The sequence below is a fragment of the Adiantum capillus-veneris genome, chromosome 19 (genome assembly GCF_014529385.1).
Source record: "Adiantum capillus-veneris isolate H3 chromosome 19, ASM1452938v2, whole genome shotgun sequence".
Lineage (NCBI taxonomy): Eukaryota > Viridiplantae > Streptophyta > Polypodiopsida > Polypodiales > Pteridaceae > Adiantum > Adiantum capillus-veneris.
The window spans coordinates 17,850,482-17,862,890 of NC_140949.1; the positions used below are offsets into that span (position 1 = coordinate 17,850,482).

Here is a 12,409-nt window from a genome sequence, read left to right on the forward strand (position 1 = left end):
ATTTTAGAAAATCCACTGGCAACACACCGTGTCGGTTCCATCTCAACGAGATTCTTGAGGTATGATTTGTCTTGAGTTGCTTTTTTCAAGACTTGACTAACAGTTAATCTATGTTAAGATCTTCTAAGAACAAAAGACAAGGGCCCATTCTATGAGGCTCATGTGAAACAGGTGGATGTTTAGCTGTTGCTTTGCTCAATTGTGACAAAAGTTTATTCCTAAAGTCTCCTTTACTCAAACAGATTTACAAACAATGACTTCTTTAATAGAACCTTGCAAGTGCAAATTTGGGCTTGTCTGAATGGACAAGACCATGAAAAGGGTTGAATGGATAGCGCCAACCTATAGAATTAAATTTTAAAAAAAGCAATCAAGGAAGCATAAGAGGTTGTCAGCTTTTTTCAAAATGGTTTCATCACATTAAGAGTGGTCATTTGGAAGTTAATACCTTTGAAGAGAACTATATATTTTTGCTCGAGAGACAAATTGACAAAGTCACAGTTATAGTGGAAAATCTGAGTAAAACGGAGTTCATTCCAAAGAATTTAGCATGTGCTTATACAAGAAAGTTAAGTTGATTGAGAGATTAGCATGTTTATCTGTCATAGATCTGCCTAACCTTGTGGGAACAGATTGTTCTCTTTTGGGTTTGTGGACATAGCTGGTGACATGCATGGATCTTAGACAATATTTTAAGGGAGGAGTCCAAGACAAAAGTGAAGCGGCAAGGTATTTTGAGAAGAGGTAGTACAAGGGTTTTGGCAAGCTCTAGTTTACTAATTACCAAAATGAACTCAAAGAATTTAGCATGTGCTTATACAAGAAAGTTAAGTTGATTGAGAGATTAGCATGTCTATCTGTCATAGATCTGCCTAACCTTGTGGGAATATATTGTTCTCTTTTGGATTTGTGGACATAGCTGGTGACATGCATGGATCTTAGACAATATTTTAAGGGAGGAGTCCAAGACAAAAGTGAAGCAGCAAGGTATTTTGAGAAGAGGTAGTACAAGGGTTTTGGCAAGCTCTAGTTTACTAATTACCAAAATTTATTGTCTCGCTTAAGTTCCCTGGCAACGTATGTAGTATTGGCTTCTAAGCTGCCTCTTAATTCTCCGAGACCTCCTAATTGAAAATTTAAGGATAAAATAAAGCTTGAAGAGGTGCCGTACATGGAGCTCCAAAAGGCTTCTTGATCTAATCATTTTGCTTCTAGAACCACTTTTCGTGAGGACATTTTCTTGCCTAACAAGTCTATCGTGATCATTAAATAGAAGCGATCCAACCCAGAGCCAAATGCAAGTTCTTCCGCACAGGAAAGGCCCAAGTCTTAGGTGCATTTTCCTACTGGATGGAGAGGTAAATTCATGAAGCAACAATTTCTTATAATCTTCTATGCTCTAAGTGCCCTCACTCCTCAAAACACCCAAGGTCCTAGGATATCCACGCGAAGATTGGAAGAATATTTTAGTCCTAACTCACATAATGGCGATTTAAAACTTCAAAAGCCTGCCAAATCCTTTGTAGTAGCACGTAAACAAGAGCAACCATCGTCGGAGCAGAGTTGTTTCTTCTATAGGCCAACGTCTCTGGCTACAATCCAATGCCATAATCCCTTCATTCATGAAAAAAAAAATCCCTCGTGTTGCTTGCCATCACATTGCAGTCGGTGTACTATCGTCCGCCCTACATCATGGCGCTTTGCTATTGTTTGCCCAAGAGGCACGCAGTTGAATGATCTCCTAATGCAAACTATCACTTGTGCCACTTTCTTTGCATGTGGTGCCGCCTGAAACAGTAGCTCCCAGTCAATCTGCTTGGAGCTTTTTATTAAAAAATTGACCCTACCCGCATGACCCTACCCGGCCGCCCTGCCGCCCTAGTTTGTTGTTGCAACCATTCCACATTGGTGGGGACTGGTTGCAGCAGCAAACCTAGGCAGGGTAGGGTCATGCGGGTAAGGTCCTTTTTTAATTTAAAAAAACTTCAAGTCAGTTTGTCGTCACCTTCTTGAAAGTTGTTCTATGAGTGGAATCTGCTGCATAAGCGAGGCATGTGGTGAGAAGCCAAGACAGAGAAGGAGGTGTGTCATGCACAGAGGCAAATGTTCCAAGTTGTGCCACCCTCAGGTGAACGTTGCAGGCAATGCCACTCTCAATGGAGCTCTAGAGAGAGAGAGAGAGAGAGAGAGAGAGAGAGAGAGTTTCTGCGAGCAATAGCAATGAGCACGTTGAGGAGGGCGACATCTTCAGGGTTCTGGAGAGGAGGACCAGTCCACATTGGTGGGGATTGGTTGCAGCAGCAAACCTGGGCAGGGTAGGGTCATGCGGGTAAGGGCCTTTGTTAATTAAAAAAACTTCAAGTCAGTTTGTCGTCACCTTCTTGAAAGTTGTTCTATGAGTGGAATCTACTGCATAAGCGAGGCATGTGGTGAGAAGCCAAGATAGTGAAGGAGGTGTGTCATGCACAGAGTTAAATGTTGCAAGTTGTGCCACCCTCAGGTGAACGTTGCAGGCAATGCCACTCTCAATGGAGCTCTAGCGAGAGAGAGAGAGAGAGAGAGAGAGAGAGAGAGAGAGAGAGAGAGAGAGAGAGAGAGAGAGAGAGAGAGAGAGAGAGAGAGAGAGAGAGAGAGTTTCTGCGAGCAACAACGATGGTTGAGGAGGGCGACATCTTCAAGGTTCTGGAGAGGAGTTTGCCAAGCCAGACGACTTGCGATGCGCGATGGAGAAGAACCTTCCCTCTGCAAAGGCCTTACTGGAGGGCAGAATCCTGGACTATGCAGCAGACCTAAAATCCACCATGTAAGTTCCTTTCCTTCCCTTCAAAATTGGTTCAACAACATCAATAATAGTAGCTACTATGATGACATTATGGTGGACATGGAACCTGAGAAGATGCTCAAACCAGGAGACCCAAACACATTCCAAGGGACCATCCAAAAAGCGATGCCTGTGGGATATTGGGTCACCATGCCCAGTCGGCACGAGAAATTTTTGTCGACCCAAGACTTGGGCTTCTTGGGTGGCTTGGAGAAACTGCGGCAACTATTCCAGCCTAGACAAGAGGTTACAGTGCGTGTTGTGACTCACGGTAGCTCTGGTTGAGATGTGCTCTCGCTTAAGAAGCATGATTCTAACAAGCCAGATCCCCCACCCAAACCCCTCTGTAAGGAATTTGAGGGTGACCGTAGGCCTCGCTCATCATCAAGGTATAGCTAAACTTAGGTGCCTTTCTGAACTTTTATGTGGTTTCTCAATGATCCCTTTGTAACTTGATTAGAAATTTCACAACGTAGAGATCAAAGTTGTCATTCTTACAGGTTTTTCATTTCCCAGATGATTTGAATAGCAATGTAAGGCAGATGTATGAAACATGTCTTGAGAGAGAGAGAGAGAGAGTCGGCTTGGGTGTGGGCCTCACAAGCATCGGCCTCTTCCTCACCCCTCAATACTATACTTCTTATAATTAGCTCTTTAAAATGTCCATAGTATGAAGATTACTCCTTCACCAAGCCTGTCCTATGTTGCTTTGGTGATCCGGCCCTCACTGTCGTGCAATCCCCCCACTAGGTTGCATCTTCTTCTACCCCAGCTTGCGACCCTCCTTCACGTGTGGTTGGAAAAAACTCCTCCCATCAATAATGCAGCAAGGATGCTTGCAGAAACCTCTTGTCCCTGTCTTCTCTGTGGTGCTACAACATAGGAAGAGAGGCGAGCGTTGAGAGAGAGAGAGAGAGAGAGAGAGAGAGAGAGAGAGAGAGAGAGAGAGAGAGAGAGAGGGAGAGAGAGAGAGAAGAGAGAGAGAGTGATATGCTCTGTCGAGGGTGTTTAGAATAGAAGGTCTGCATGTTTGATGGTGGATTATTTGTATGTTAATTAAAGTGGGTATGGTTTATATTACTTTGCTCTTCAAGGCGGCCTAGTGTTCGGGAAAAAGCTTTAGCCTTGAGCCAATTGAAAAATCAAAACAACCTGTTGAAGGGAAGGGAAGAAGGAGGAAATCCACTGGAAAATGTGGACTTTGATGACAATTATCTTCACGTGGTGATGAGAGCGAGAGCACAAACATCGGCTTGAGGTCACTGAATGAAGTTGCTCACATAGCTAGGAGGGAGGCAACCTTGAGATTGGCTCCAATCTTGGTTCATGGGATTAGTCATCAGGGAATTTGAGTTTAATTGTGGGATTAGTTTTCAACAATGGAAAACCCGCTTACACTTTTGCAATTCACTCTAAGTAATAAAGATTGTTTGAAGGACTTGCTCGGTTATTTTGTTGCTCAAAAATACTTGCTCGCCAATTTGTATAACCCTAGTAATGTATATCTTAGATTCATATACTCACGAAGATGGTAGAGGTGCCAATTATTATTCACAAAGATGTTGTGCATCACATCCTTGTGGAGACATATTTGAAGGTCAATGGTTTCTTGACAAGCAACATCAGAATCAAGTGTTTCCCATACTCACATATTTTGCTTCTACCTTTTATAGGGAAAGGCCATCAGCAAGCTTTGCTATAATATATGGTATGTGAACACCAATTTCTTCCCAATTACATAGCACTTAATGCTACCTCCCTCATGGTTGACAACCTTGCTTTCCCATACAATTGTAAGGAAGTCATTTATCACACCATCTCCTTTGCAAATCCACATTGTTGGTGTCCTATGCACACTTTGCAATATAAAGATACACACAAAGACATGAAGAGGCAAAAACCATGTTACCATTGCTTTGTATGGCCCATAGGTGCACTTCAAGGGTGCATGCACATCCACCTCCATTCTTCTTTGGGTTGATATTATCAAATTTTCTTTTTATGTAGGCCATTCCAAAATCTTTAGGCTTGGTGAATGAATGGGAGTTAAATTACCATACCCATTTCACCTAGGCGCGACATATATATGGCTATTGAAAAAGATGTTCCATGAGGCAAGGTCAGAGAATAGACAACTAGCATATAGTAATTTGCCAACATACACGCAAATGGCTTTAGATGTCCCTGTGAAGGATTCTATAAGCACCCACTCTACAAAATCAGATGGAAAAATATTTGCAAGAATGAACAAACAACATATATCATGCACTTATTGGAAGCAGCCTATGAGATGAAAGCAAAAAATAGACAATCCTAAGTATCTAAAGAGAAGGAGACGTACAGTTGTTACAAAAAATTTGTAGCGAACAAGGCTATGGTGATGACGACGTGGAGGAGCCATGTCATGCTTGAGCATGCAGAGATGAGAGAGAGAGAGAGAGAGAGAGAGAGAGAGAGAGAGAGAGAGAGAGAGAGAGAGCAGAGAGAAGCTCGACACATTAACCACACTCTACTTGATTATACAAAACTTTACATATATATATAAAGGGCGCAATTGCCATGCAAACTCCACTAATTACTGGGGTTGTACTGCATGCTACATAAGAGCATGTTCCCATGGGTTTGACACCATATTGGACTAGGGCTTGGAAACCCAACAATCCCCCCCTCAAGGCCAAACCACTCACAATGGACTTGATACAGACAATGGCAGAGTTCAATCACCTGAAACTATGAGTAGAAGCCCCCCCCCCCCCCGACAACATCATAGGTGTATGTGTGCACTTCCCTCGAACAACAATCAGAGTGAGACAACAAGAACTTGACCAAACAAGAATGGGAGGTCTTACCAATTATATGTGGCATTGTCTATAACCCGTACAAAATTTTGGCATGACAATAATAGACCGATAAACCAAAACAAGACTTTGACATAAATATATGATTGTTTTGACAAAAAGAAACCTTGAACAAAGTTATGACACTAAGCTGGTAAAAATAGTTTATGAAGTCTTGTACCACAATCTCAAAGCAGATTTTCATGTTTTGCATCTGTTGATGTATCAAATGCTCAAAGCAAAGTGTTGAAAATGTCATCGATGGCTTGCTTATCACATGAGCTATGATTTTGGATTCACCTTTTTGCTCTTCTTCGGCATCACTATCCAAAACCAAGTTGTTGACCAGTAGATTAAATTCAGGTTCAACATCCTCACTGTGAAACAAGAAGCTTTGCATACAATTGTCCTTGCAATACTTTAGTACATGCTATTGTTCGGAGTCGTTAGCAAGGTCGCCTTGGAGACCAAGGGGACACCATATTGAGATGCAATAAGAACTATTGCCCATGGTCTTTTAGCCCACTACCAGTGTTGTCGAGCGTTTTGATAGGTGCACTCACCTCTTGCACCATCGCCTTGCTGGAGAGCGTTTTGAGAGGCTCGAAAATCCTCTACTTTGCACCACATTTGAGATGTTGTGAAAAGCTTTCACTGCTGCTTAGCACACCAGGAAGTAGCATTTTGATATGCTTGCAAAAATTGCCAAGGGACCTATACAACCACATTTTGATATGCTCAAAACTACCAATTTGTGTTGCCTAGCTAGCAACCACATTTTAACAAGCAACACCTACGACCACCTACAAAATTAGCAATGTTTTGATAGGTTGATCTAGCAAAGACAACACCCTCCAAAGCTATGCTTACGCCACCAACGAGAAAAGTTTTGATAAGTGCGCCAATTGTGACCACGACTTGAGCAACACGATGGCGTTTTGATATGCTGCCAGGGAGTGCTACCTGTGAGCTTTGTATGCTCTGTACTTGGCCTACAATGGTGCTCAGAAGGGCTTTGTTCACCTCCTAAGCTTGGGCTCACCTTGTTGCCTCCACAAAACGGTAGCATTTTGAAAAGCTGGTGCAAGCACCGCCTCAAAGCTCTACCTTGCATGGGCTCTAATACCACTTTGTAGGGAACAAGGCTATGGTGGATGACAACGTGGAGGATCCATGGCATGCTTGAGTGTGCAAGGATGAGAGAGAGAGAGAGAGAGAGAGAGAGAGAGAGAGAGAGAGAGAGAGATAAGAGAAGAGAAGCTTGACACAATAACCACACTCTACTTGATCATAGAAAATTTTGCATATATATATATAGGGCACAACTCCACTAATAACTAGGGTTGTATTGCATGCTACATAAGGGCATGCTCCCACGGGTTTGACATCGGATTGGATTAGGGCTTGGAAACCCAACCACCTTGGTTGAGATAATGTTGTCCCTAGATTCAATCGAGAAGCTCTATACACATGTTGCACCTTTGCTAATAGCTTACCATTTTGAGTTTGCTTGAACTCCGAGATTCTTTCCTTCTAGTGGTGTGCTAAAGAAGCTATGTGTCTCCTTGAGACCTTGTGTGCACCTCTTAAACTTGGCTACATTGTCATCCACATAAATTCTTTGTAGATGACAATAACCCAATGACCACGGTCATTTTGTACATTGCTACTGCAAGAAAATGAGCCAACAATACTCCTAGGTCGTCATGCACCTAGGGATACAACGAAAGCAAGTAGCATTATGTGCAACAAGAAATATATGATTATTCCATGCACACTCATGTTCTTGGTTGCATATAGAGCAAGGTTGAAAGGTATACAAAGAGGATCAATGTCACCACTATGAACCTCCATCTACAAGCTGGCTCATTAGTAATATGGTAAGTGTAGCTATGACACGATATGAAATAGGATGCTTCTTACCTAACAAAGCACCCAAGGAAGCTCAATGGTCTTACCAAACAGTGCTTTGGTGCATAAGAAGAGATTAAATCTTCAAAAGAAGTTATGTTGTGAGGGAATGCCATTAAAGAGGTAAATGGCTATTGAGAAAAGTAAATACACACAAGAGAGCATCTCTAATAGGAAATGGTTCAGATCTACATATTTGGGGAGAGGCGTGAATTGAGTTTCAAAGAGCAATGGAGAGCTTCAAAGGGTGGTGGCTACCATTGGGGAGTATGGATCAAGCTTGAGGAGTGAAAGGAGGTTTCAAACCTCTACTGTAAGAGCCATTTTGGAGGAAAAATGACATTCAAGAAGCAGTGCAACTTGCAAGGTGGAGTAGACAGAGGGTGGAGATGGTACAGTAGAGAGAGAGGGAGGGAAATGACTAGCACATTTTTGGGGGGACCCCCTTTTAAGAGAGAGGGGGAGAGAAATTGGTAAGTCTTGAGAGAGAAAAGATTGATTTTTACCCCAAAATTTTAGGTAAAGGTTCATTTTCTTGATTTCATAAGATATTTTTCTCATTATATTTCTAGATATTTATATTCCACCACCTCTAAACCTACAAGTATGACCACTCACTTTTAGGCCCTACCATATCCACCATTATAGTCCACATGGCATCTATCCCTTTGCCTATTTCAGAATCCCAAAAAAAAGAGGCCCTCTTATAACCCATTGCCTTCCTAATATGAAAGGCTAAAATTTGCAAGCTGCTACCAAGGTTCTCCCTATTCAATGCAAAATCTTGCCCACAAATCTTGGTTGCCTATCAAAATTGGATCATTTTTTCTCCTCTCTTGCCTCCTCTTTGTTGCATCCACAATCTTGACATCCCACTCTCTTGAATTCAACATACCAACTTCTATCTACCGTGATGTGGATATGCATAACACAATTGCCTTTAGTCTTCAAGCTTGAAAATCTTGTAGGTACATCCATGTTTCTTGATCTTAATGACACCAGGACCTCCTTCCTTAAGGTTGATAGCCAAGATAGAAAATTATCTTACGTCCTTAAGCCATAAGGATGTGAGGGCATATCCATAATGGAGGAGCAGTGAGGTGCTTTTTGAAGAGTGTTGTTAGCACCTGGCTCATGATCCTTCAATGGTTGTGTCTTGTTGTCATAATTGGTTAATGAAGAGCAAGAAAATGCTAATAATGTTAATGTCCTTACCTCTATCATACTGCCAACATTGCTACTTTCACACCCAACTAACAATGGCCTCCCTGCATTATGATTTCAACCAAGTTCATTGATGTTGTCGGCAATCTATCTAACTCACCATAAATCCACAATAACCTATCAAACAAGGCCTCACGATCCATGATCACAAAAATCTATCAATCTAGGTCAAATCTAGTGTAAAGGAGATCAATAAGCAAGTGCACTAGCTATAGTGCATAATCTGACAATCGAATGCTAGCCAAGTGGTAATCTAGGATCAATGCATGTGAACAAGCTCCAAAAATCGTCCCTCGACCCACTTCGCAGTCAAAAATCAATCAACATACCAAATCGGGCTCTAATCATTTGCAAGTGTGTGATCAATGGCTAAAATCAAGCCAAGTCAAAATGTCGCGTGTAAATCATGCCCAAATAAAATAATGTGCATGAACTAGCTCTAAAGCTCATCAACTAACTGAATGTGTGTAAGAATAGGGTCCATGCATGCAATCTAGCTAAAATATGATCAAGTCGGGCGTAATCTCGCAAAATCAGACTCTCCGAGCGTATCTAATCTAAATGTGTCTCTTTGTGAGTAATGCGCGTGAAAACGGGGGTGTAAGGGATGTGTTATGCATGTGGGAAGCAAGGGGAGAATCGAGAGAGAGAGAAATGTCAAAAAAAATGTTTTTCTCGTTTTTTGTTTTTTTAGAGGAAAAATAAAAAAAATTTGCAAGAACAAATAAATGCAAAACTCAATAAACAAATAAATAAAACACAAGATAGAAAGAAAACAAGAAAAAATTCTCATTATCAATAGAACAAATGAAAAAAAAATCCTAATGTTTTTTTTTGTATATTTTATAACTTTTTATCGATTTTTTAAAGTAATTTTTTGATTTTTTTTAAAAAAATTCTATTGTTTGGTTTTTTATTCTGTTTTCTTTGTTGTTTTTTTAAATCTATTTTTTGCCTTTTCTTAATTGGATTTTTTGCCTTTTTGTTAATAAATACAAAATGAAATAAAACCAACATAAAATTCAAATCAAACTTAAAATAAATGAAATAAAATGAATTTGGAAAACTAAAACAACATTAATTATATAGTAATTTTAAGAAGTCAATGAAAAGAGGGGGAAAATGAAAAAAAAAAAGCGTTGGTTCTGGCTGGCGATGGAAAAGAGGACAGAAATGGGGAGAGAGTTAAGGGTGTCAACGCTGATTGAGGGGGGGGGGGGGGGGGGAGTCAAGACAAAGAGAGAGGGAGAGAAAGCAACATAGCAAGAGAGAGAGCCGTTGCCTTTCTTGTTTTTTTTCCCTTTCGTGTGTGTGTGTAAGGGTGTGTGTGCACGTGTGTTGGTGAGTGACGTGTGTGAGTAGATGTGTTGTGTGTGTGATAGGGTGTGAGTGTGTGTGTAAGAAAGGATAGAGTCCTCACTTGCATCCATTCAAACAAGATAACATATATGTTAGCTTTGAATGTGTTTTACAGGTGTCAATGGACTTTATCAGTTGTTATCCATGTCCATACAACCTTTTTAACTTAAAACCACTGTCCAAACTGAATCATTATCTTTTGATTTTGAAAAAAATATGAAGGTGTGAATTGTTTTTGGTTCTTTCTTAAACTTGTAATCAAAAAGGTCATCACTCCTTTAAGATTTAAGTACAATAACACAGGTTATCGATAAAGTAGTTATATACCCCAATTTTTTATTTTTATCTTAAATAGTTTTATTTAAATAATTAAAAACCTGATTGAAAGTCCACCACCCCTTCTGATCCAAGTGTCTTTATTCCCAGTTTTGGCTCATAAGGTGTTTAATATTATTTATATCCGTTACTTTTGTGAAGTATTTTACAACTACCTGAACAAGGTCTTCTGAAAGAGTCAAAAAGGTATCAAAAGCATATCCCAAAACCTAATCCACAAACCCCTCCTTTTTATAGCCTACCTGGTTTAACACTTGTAAGCTAACCATGAGCAAGAATAATTCTTCAAAGGCCTCTATGCTCATATGTCATTGTACTTACGGTCCAGGCTATGCCAGGCCCGAAAAAAAAATTTGCTTAACTCATTAAGAAGGCTTGACCAAAAGGTCCCATAGATGAACCATCCAAAGCACAACAGAATATGCTTACACAGGTCATACAAATGCTCAGATTACTGCACAATCGAATCAGAAGGTGACAGTTTAGCAACCAACTACACACCCAAAGAGGTGTTGAAGAAAACACTACCACCTACTTAGCCAATGGTACCATGGGAAAGAACCTAGAACAACCAGAGATTTCAGCCACTCCAAACAATATGTAGAACAGAAGGCTGTACTTTGGTTAGCATGATGGAGGGAATGACTAGAAAATACTAAGTTATCAATGGCACATTATTCCCAAAAAAAACACGACCCATTTCTTTGGCCATACAAAAAACCTTATCAAAAAATTACAGGACTGCGCCAACCAACATTTCCATTGTGCAAATAGATGCAAAGCAAACCCATCACTATCCATCATTCTCAGTAGTGCAGGTGCCTTGTTTTATGTAGTAGTTTTGTCTTTGCAAAGCACTCAGACCAGAATTGATAAAGTACTTAGGCTATTAAACCATATGCCGAAGCAAACTTCAAAACAATAGTATGTTAAACAATTTTTAAATCATCAAAGGTAATCTCGGACGTGAGAAGATTGTTCAGACAATTCCATAATGGCACAGTAACGCACTCACTCCTCTCTTTCACAAACACACACCAAAAAAATACACCCAAGGCTAAGTAAGGGGCCAGAGCACCCTCACCTCTTATATAGCAATGTTGCAGGTTCTGAACCTTCCGATTTGTCCACGGCATCAGAATCAACCAAGATCCATGTATGGTGATGGTTGAGAGGGAGAGTGGTAGGGTGGGATTTACCTTGAGTGCATGGGGTTGTCAGAACATTGGGCATGCGACAACAAGAACGAGGGGGAGGGGGAAAGGGTAGCAGGATCGTGAAAGGACGGCCAAGTTTAAGAGGTATAAACTCCTCGTTTATTGTATCAGCATGATCTGGCAGGTTATTACACCAAATACAGCCACCTCAGTAGAGGCTATGATGGTTTAGGGTTTAGTGCAGGTGGGTATAGCTACCGTAGCATAGGGGGAGAGAGAAAGAGAAGCGTGAAGAGGGTTTCGATTAGAGGTGAATAAAATCACCATGTCCACTTTAATTCTCGGCCTTTAATATGCGCCCATTCACGGGTCTACTCAAGTCGGGGCTTATTCCATTGTGCACCCATTCAAGGATCCACTCCCATGGAGAGAACCATTTAGGAGGTGTCAACAACTAATTTTTTACTGGGATAAAAGATCTCCTATTAACATGGTGCAACGTTTCTGACCATATTGTAAGCTGATCCGGCCTAGTAAAGAGGTATCAGTACTTAAGTGTGAGTATGTGTGGTGTGTGTGTGTGTGTGTGTGTGTGTGTAGTTTCTTTTTTTTTATGTTTATTTTTTATTTTCAAATTTTTTTGTGTATTTTTGTTTTTTGTTGTTTTTTTAATATATTTTTTCTCTACAAATGATTTTTTGGGGGCAATTTTTCCTTTAAGAAACAAAAAAAATACAAAATTAAAAAATAAAATTGAAGAAAAT

At 40.5% G+C, this 12,409-nt stretch overlaps 1 pseudogene; it reads left to right on the plus strand.

Moving 5' to 3' along the window:
- The first annotated feature begins 2,220 nt into the window (after positions 1-2,220).
- Positions 2,221-3,220, plus strand: LOC147433637 (uncharacterized; annotated as a pseudogene).
- Positions 3,221-12,409: the final 9,189 nt, after the last annotated feature.